The sequence below is a fragment of the Triticum aestivum genome, chromosome 5A (genome assembly GCF_018294505.1).
Source record: "Triticum aestivum cultivar Chinese Spring chromosome 5A, IWGSC CS RefSeq v2.1, whole genome shotgun sequence".
Classification (NCBI taxonomy): Eukaryota; Viridiplantae; Streptophyta; class Magnoliopsida; order Poales; family Poaceae; genus Triticum; species Triticum aestivum.
In genome coordinates this window covers 685,940,048-685,947,535 of record NC_057806.1, presented here as the reverse complement: position 1 = coordinate 685,947,535, position 7,488 = coordinate 685,940,048, and the positions used below count along the sequence as shown (strand labels likewise).

At 55.0% G+C, this 7,488-nt stretch overlaps 1 long non-coding RNA gene across 1 annotated transcript; it reads left to right on the top strand.

The window, feature by feature from the left end:
• The first annotated feature begins 5,631 nt into the window (after positions 1–5,631).
• Positions 5,632–7,143, top strand: LOC123108415 (uncharacterized). The gene is made up of 3 exons (XR_006451902.1): positions 5,632–5,942; positions 6,654–6,720; positions 6,836–7,143. It is a non-coding gene; the product is annotated as an uncharacterized lncRNA (long non-coding RNA).
• The last annotated feature ends 345 nt before the right edge of the window (positions 7,144–7,488 follow it).

The following is a 7,488-nucleotide window of genomic DNA, read 5'->3' as shown; positions in this document are numbered from 1 at the left end:
TCTAACTGAAACCGAATAAACAGCTAACTAAACTGATAGCTAACTGAAACTACTACGCTGCCGTAGCAGCCCTGACTACTTGTCACGCTAGATTATTATTAGCTAACAATCTCCCCCTAAACTAGCAGTGACACAGAGCTAAACCTCGACCATACCAATGCGTGCACAAAGCTGCTGAAACCGCGTGCGCCCCAGTGACTTTGTGAAGATATCCGCGAGCTGATCACCCGTGGCGATGTGCTCCACCATGATCTTGCCTTCTTCCACACACTTGCGGATGAAGTGGAATCGAACGTCGATGTGCTTGCTGCGATCATGGAACACCGGGTTCTTGCACAATTGAATTGCAGACTTGTTGTCGATGAAGATGGTGGTGGCGCCGGCCTCCTCTTTCAGCAAGTCCCTCATGAGCCTGCTCAACCAAATCGCCTGACATGCCCCCGTAGTTGCTGCCACATACTCCGCCTCACACGATGACAGAGCGACGATCTTCTGTTTCTGCGACTGCCAGGTGATCGGTGCTCTCCCCAGGAAGAAAAGGTTGCCGGACGTGCTCTTGCGGTCGTCGACGTCGCCGGCCAGGTCCGAGTCACTGTACCCAATGAGCTTGCCCCCATTCCTCTTGGTGTACCTGCAGCCATACTTGCGCGTGCCTGCAATGTAGCGCAGCAGATGCTTGACGGCGGCGAGGTGCGCCGTGGTCGGCGCCTCCATGAAACGGCTCACGTACCCCACCGCAAACGTGATGTCCGGGCGTGTGTGGGTGAGGTAGCGAAGCCCACCGATGATGCTGCGGTAGTGGGTGGCATCCACCCGCGCCTCTGGCCCCTCCTTGCTCAGCTTAAGATGCGGCTCCATGGGGACATGTAGAGGGTTGTAGTCTGCCATGCCCGCGCGCTCCAAGAGCTCGCCGGCGTACGCCGCCTGCGACAGGGTGATCTCCCCGTCCCCCTGCTTCACCTCTATGCCTAGGTAGAAGCTGAGCAGGCCGAAGTCACTCATGCGAAACCTGCCCATCATCTCTGTCTTGAAGCCCTGAATCGCCTCGGCGTCGGCTCCGATGACGACGAGATCTTCGACGTACACGCCAACCAGGAGCCGAGCTTGCCCTTCGCCTCGTGTGTACATGGCATGCTCCGACGGGCAGCTCAGGAACCCAAGCTGCTGTATAGTGCAGTCGAGCTTAGCGTTCCACGCCCGTGGTGCCAGCCGCAGCCCGTAGAGTGCCTTGTGGAGGTGATACACCTTGTGTTCCTCGCCGCTCCGCGCGAAGCCAGGAGGTTGCTTGACGTAGACCTCCTCCTTGAGCTCGCCGTTGAGGAAGGCTGACTTGACCTCGAGATGATGCAGCTCCCAGCCACGCTGAGCTGCCATGCCCACCATGACGCGCACCGGGTCCAGTCTGTCCACGGGCGCGAACGCGTCGTCGTAGTCCACGCCCTCCTTCTGCACGAAGCCCCTCGCCACGAGCCTCACCTTGTGCTTGACAACAGCGCCGCCTGCGTCTTTCTTCAGCTTAAAAACCCACTTGAGCCCGATCGCTTGGTGACCTGCCGCCAAGTCTGTCAGTGTCCAAGTGGCGTTCTCCTCGATCGAAGCCAGCTCATCCAGCATGGCACGCCACCAACACTCGTGCGGCTCAGCGTCGGCGAAGCTGAGTGGCTCCTCTTCAGCCAGCAGTAGCTCCTCGGCCAACTGCACCGGCTCATTCGCCTTGTGAAGAACGTCCGCCACGCCGGCGAAACTGGTGCCCGATAGCAGGATCGTCGGCGGCGTCGAAGAGCTCTGGCTGCATCGTCGGCGGCGTGACAAAGCCCACTTCCTCCGGAGTGTCTATGGGAGGCACGCTGCCGCCAGGCGAATCCGGCGTGGCTGCGCCCACAGCAGTCGGCGGTTCTGCTGGTGTCCCTGGCGTTCTGGCAGCGGTCTTGGCGCGGCCGGCGTTGCTCCCGCGTCGCCAGCGCCTTCTTCGCTAGGATTGCCTACGGAGCTGTGCACACTGTGTTTTCTGACAACGACAGGGAGCTAGTGGTGGACGACGAGCGGCTTGACGACGGGCTCTCGTTTAGTGCCCCAGTTCCAGCTTGCTACCTCGTCGAATACCACGTCGCGTGATGCGTACACGCTGTTGGTCAAGGGGTCGTAGACGTGGTACGCCTTTGAGCCCTCCTCATAGCCGATGAAGATCATCTTCGTGCCGCGGTCGTCGAGCTTCTTCAGCCCGGGCCGCGTGTCTTTGACGTAGGCGATGCAGCCGAAGACGCACAGATAGTGCACGACAGGCTTCTTGCCATGCCATGCCACGTATGGGGTCTTGCCGTTGACGCTGCGGGTGTAACTTCTGTTGAGGATGAACACCGCAGTCGCCACGGCCTCCCCCCAAAACCAGCTCGGCATGTTCTTGGTCTTGAGCATGCTCCTGGCCATGCCGACGACGGTCTGGTTGCGCTGTTCCACGACGCCGTTCTGACGCGGCGAGTAGGGCGCCGTCAGATGCCGCTGCACGCCACGATCCATGAAGTATTCGCCGAGCGTTGTCGAGGTGAACTCGCCGCCCCGGTCCGTCCGGAACATGCGCAGCCTCACGCCTCGCTCTGCCTCTGCCGCGGTGACAAAGTGTCTGATACTGGCCGCGACGGCGTCCTTTGCAGGCAGCATCCTGGCCCACATGTAGCGGCTGTGGTCGTCGACGATGAGGATGAAGTAGCGCTTGCCTCCCAGCGTGCTCGGGGTGATCGGCCCACACAGATCGGCGTGCACCAGCTCGAGCGGGTCCTTCGCTCGATAGCGCGCCTGCGAGGGGAACGGCGCACGCCGTTGCTTCCCCACCAAGCACGCGTCGCACAGCTCCTCTGTGTGCTTCACGGACGGCATCCCGCGCACCATGTCAGCTCGCCCCATGCGCCGGAGGGCATCGAAGTGTTGGTGGCCGAACCTCACGTGCCACCTCCATGCCTCGTCGCCGGCACGTGCCGCCAGGCAGACAGGGGTTGAGATGTCCAGACGAACCACATAAAGGCGTTTGCCGTTCCGGCATACCTGGGCTAGCTCGTGTCGATGCCGATCATACAGGGTCAGGAGGCCGCCTTGGATCTTGACGGTGCAGCCGTGCTCGTCCAGTTGCCCGAGGCTGATGATGCTGGACTTCAGACGCGGGATGAAGTAGACGTCCGTCAGAGCACGCTGGTCGCCGCTGCGCACGGTGAACGTGATCGTGCCACGGCCGTGGATGGCCACGCTGGATCCGTCTCCAAACTTGACGCTGCCGGTGACGCCCTCGTCCAGCTCTGCGAACGTCGTGCGATCGCCGGTCATGTGGTTGGACGCGCCGGTGTCCAGGAACTACGGGCCGTCAGATGGTTCATTGTCTACGCCCAGATTCACCTCTGCATGCTCCTCATTGAGCATGATGTGCTCCCCCTTGGTCTGCGGCGGGTCCATGGCGATCACCGCCATCAGAAGGTTTGGATCGTCGTCGTGCCCGTCTGCAGCGTGCCCGCCATGTTCGGCGAGATTCGCCTCCTCGCGAATGCGTGTTCGGCACTCGCGCGCCCAGTGCCCATAGTTTTTGCAGTGGCGGCACTGATCAGTAGGCTTCGCGCGGCTGCCGGTGCCGCGTCCACTGCCACGTCCGCGGCCTCGCCCACGTCGACCGCCACCACGCCCTGACCCGGAGCCGCTGCCCCCGGATCCACCGTGCTCTTGGCGCTTGAGGCGCGCGTGCCACTCCTCCTCCGTCATGAGGAGTTGGCCGCCACCGGTGTTCGCGGAGTCCAGGCCATAGCGCTCCTCCGCCGGCTTCAGGCGTCCGATGAGCTCCTCCATCGAGAGCGTGTCGAGATCGACAAGCATCTCAATAGAGAGCGCAATCTTGGAGAACTGTCGAGGTACGACAGAAAGGAACTTGCGGACGACCTTCTTCTCCGGAATTGTCTCTCCAAGGAGACTGAGCTGGTTCACCATACCTGTCAGACGCATGGGGAAGTCGTTGATGCACTCGTCGTTGTTGAAAGCCACGGCGGTGTACTGCTTGCTGAGAGTTGCCGCCTTGGCCTCCCGCACACACGCCACGCCGAGGCACATGGTCTTGATGGCCTCCCAGGCCTCCTTTGCCGTGCTCTTTGCCGCAAGGGTCGCCACCATCTCAGGCGGCACCCCGGACAGAATCGCCTCCATGGCGAGCCTGTCGTCGCTGCGCACTGCCGTGCCGGTCTCAATCGCCTCCCACAGGTGCCGCCCCTCGAGCTTCACCTGCATCAGGAGGGCCCAGTCCCCGTAGTTGGTAGGGTGAGCATCGGCCACGGCGATCCGCCGCCCCCCTCGCGCACTACCCGAGTCTGCACGATCGTCCCTGGCTGCTCATCGCCGTCGGTGATCTGCGCTCGCGGTGTGCCGCCCGAGGTCTGCGGCGACTTGGACTTGTCATCGTTCGCCATCCCTCAACCTGGCTCTGGTGCCAATTGTTGCCCCTAAATCTAGAGATCGATCGATGGCGATGAGAAAACAGGAGTCTAAACCTTTTGTGCAGTGCAATGAACTGCTGCGTTTTCTTCTTCCTTTATTCACTGATCAACGGGAAAAACGGATCGAGGACTGCCCCCTCTACTGGATCGTGCCATCCCACGATCAGGAGCGCGCTCTCGCCGTGAGCTACGGCCTCGGGATCGCACAGACTGTGCCCTCGGGCTCTCTAACTGAAACCGAATAAACAACTAACTAAACTGACAGCTAACTGAAACTACTACGCTGCCGTAGCAGCCCTGACTACTTGTCACGCTAGATTATTATTAGCTAACAAAGGACCACACCACACGTTTTGACTGGTGATAGTCTCCAAAATAAATGTATTCAATCAAATGCAAGAATCTTCTTCTGATTAAATGTTGACGTCGTCCAAAATACCATGGCGAAATTTTGAACAAAACGCCTTCAGCAAAATAAATTCTGGGATCTCTCTCACCTTATCAAACTCTAGATGATTAAGAATTTAAGATTCAACACCTGACAAATTTTGGATCAAATCTTCCAATGATGGAGCAGAAACAAATACCATTTCCCCCTCACCTTTTCGGCAGAGCTTGGTTGCAAAAAAGGGGTCATCCATCCTTGCAGCGGTGGCAGGGGTCAGATATCGTTGCGCCGGGCCGTGCGCCGCCGCTGCCGTCGGCAGCCATGCCGCGGGATTGGCCTCGTCGGGAGCAGTGAAGGGCCGAGTGCCGCCAGGCCATGCACCACACGCCGTGAGCGGCCATGGACGTGGGCCATCTGAGCCGCGGACACGGGAAGAGGCGTAGGGGCCAATTGTCGTAGACCATACCGCGTAGATGTTGCTGCCGCTACCGTTGGCAGCCGTGTGGCGGGTAGATACGCCGGAGGGCAAAGCGTCAACGCACGGCGGGGAGCGCAGCGATGTTGCTATCGGGCTGCGCTTCGTGCGGAGGTGGGCGTCGTTGACAGGGGATATCTCCAGCGAGAACGTATCCTGTGCACCGGCTGAATTGGTGCAACGGATGCGCCGGCTGATTCTGGGCCACTGGATGAAGAACGAACGGGTTGGGTGTATCTGTATGGCAGCCGGTACATTTCACAGAATGGACCTTGTAAAGTCATTCAACTGCACAAGCAGTCCTTCCAAGATCCCATCGTCTTCTTCCCTCGGCTCTTCTCCCTTCTGTACCTGTACACCGACGATTTGCAAGCTAGGGTTATCGATTTGCTTCGTCGCCTCTCTCCCCTGCATCTCCCCCTCTGCTGGGCCACTCTAATCTTCTCCCTCTCGTGTATACTACCTAGTTCCAGCTCCGTACAAGTGCCCCCTCTCCCCTGAAATGGCCGCGCCAGCGACGAGCGCTTACATGTAGCGTCGCCGTGCTGTGGGATCTGGGCAACATTGAGCCAGCCAATGCAAAGCCGGCCATCTTCTGCAGCTTAAAGTATCCAGGGTATGATCTCCTATTCAGTTGTCCAAAGTATTATGTTTCTTCCCATCTGTCAATTTCCCCCAATTGCAGCAATGGACTAGCAAACACGCAAAGAGAGATGTGCTCGTTGTTCCCATACTTAGTAAAAAGTTTTCATATCTCCTGCAGCCTATAAAGTAAGATTTGTGCATGAATGTTATGACTTGTATGTGAAAAATGGTTACGAGCGAGTTAGCATACATGTCTGTAGTAGATTATATTTTGAAGTGTGTTATTTTGATTCACTTTGTCGATCTAAAAATGAAACTGCATTTTGATGTCCAATTGAACTTTCTGAAATCATTACTAGTTCTTCTTATTCATGATTTTTGTTCTTGGTTGCAATCCACATTCTGACAATGCTTTAAAATCAACAATACTGATCGAGCGAACACGCCTGGAATCATCTCACAAATTCTTGTTACATGTAACTATAGTACATGTGAATTTTACTTGTAGATGTACTCTGGCCGACCTGTGGCTATCGCTGTTTTTGTTCAACTATTTCTAAACTAAGTCTGATGCTTGCTCCTGTGCTTGCAACTGAGAATTCACACTTTTAGGTTTCATTCTAATAAATGAAAGCAAGTGGTGTGCCCCTTTAATCTACAACAAACTATGGTTCTTCACTTGATTTATATCAATTTCAGGTTAGCTGTACTCCTTTCTTTTAATTTTTCTGTACCTCATCAGCTTGCAGGAATGAAGAGCAGACATTAAGGTCAAGATCTGGAACAAAAATATATTTTTTGTAATGTCAGTAAGTAAGATTTTTTTTTGTGATCAACACTCACCAATGGTTTTAGGAGTAAGAGCCATGATTTGGTACACAAATCTTAAGCAGCATCATTGAAACGATGTTCCTATTTTTTCAGGTACTGTCAGCATGTTAGCTGCAAGCTCATCTATAATTGCATCCACTTTGTCTCTTCCAGCCAGCCAAGATATCTCTGTCAGGTGATGAGGGGAGCTGCTAATTCAGGATATATTGGCATCTGAAACGTAATGTATCTCTTGTAGTAAAGTGATTGGTAATAGAACATGGTGGACCTTCTGTTTAAGAGCCGTGTAGAACAGAGCTATCCTTATGAAATATGTATGTCATATATGTACACAATGAGTGAATCCGACTGCTTATACGAAAGCGGTGTACAAGAAATTTAAATATGGTACTGTTAAGTTTTCTGCGAGACAATTGTAGCTTGCATGAAACTACTTTAGTACATCTTGAAGCCTTAGTGCAACTTCTCCGGTGATTATGACACTTGAATACTTGATATGTAATTATTAACACCGCCATACAAATGCACCTCTTAAATTTGTCATATAAATAAGCCGGTTTGGGAATTAGCATTCTTTTCCACGTAATGGCCAGATCGCAGATTTGTTAGTTAACAATAAGCTAAAGCATCCTTTGTAGAAAAAGAAAAGGCAGCTACGCACTTACATAACTCATGAACAGTCTTTCTATTCAACTAAAAAAATGAGTCGATCAGTCCATAACCATAGCTTGCAGATCGCCTCAGAG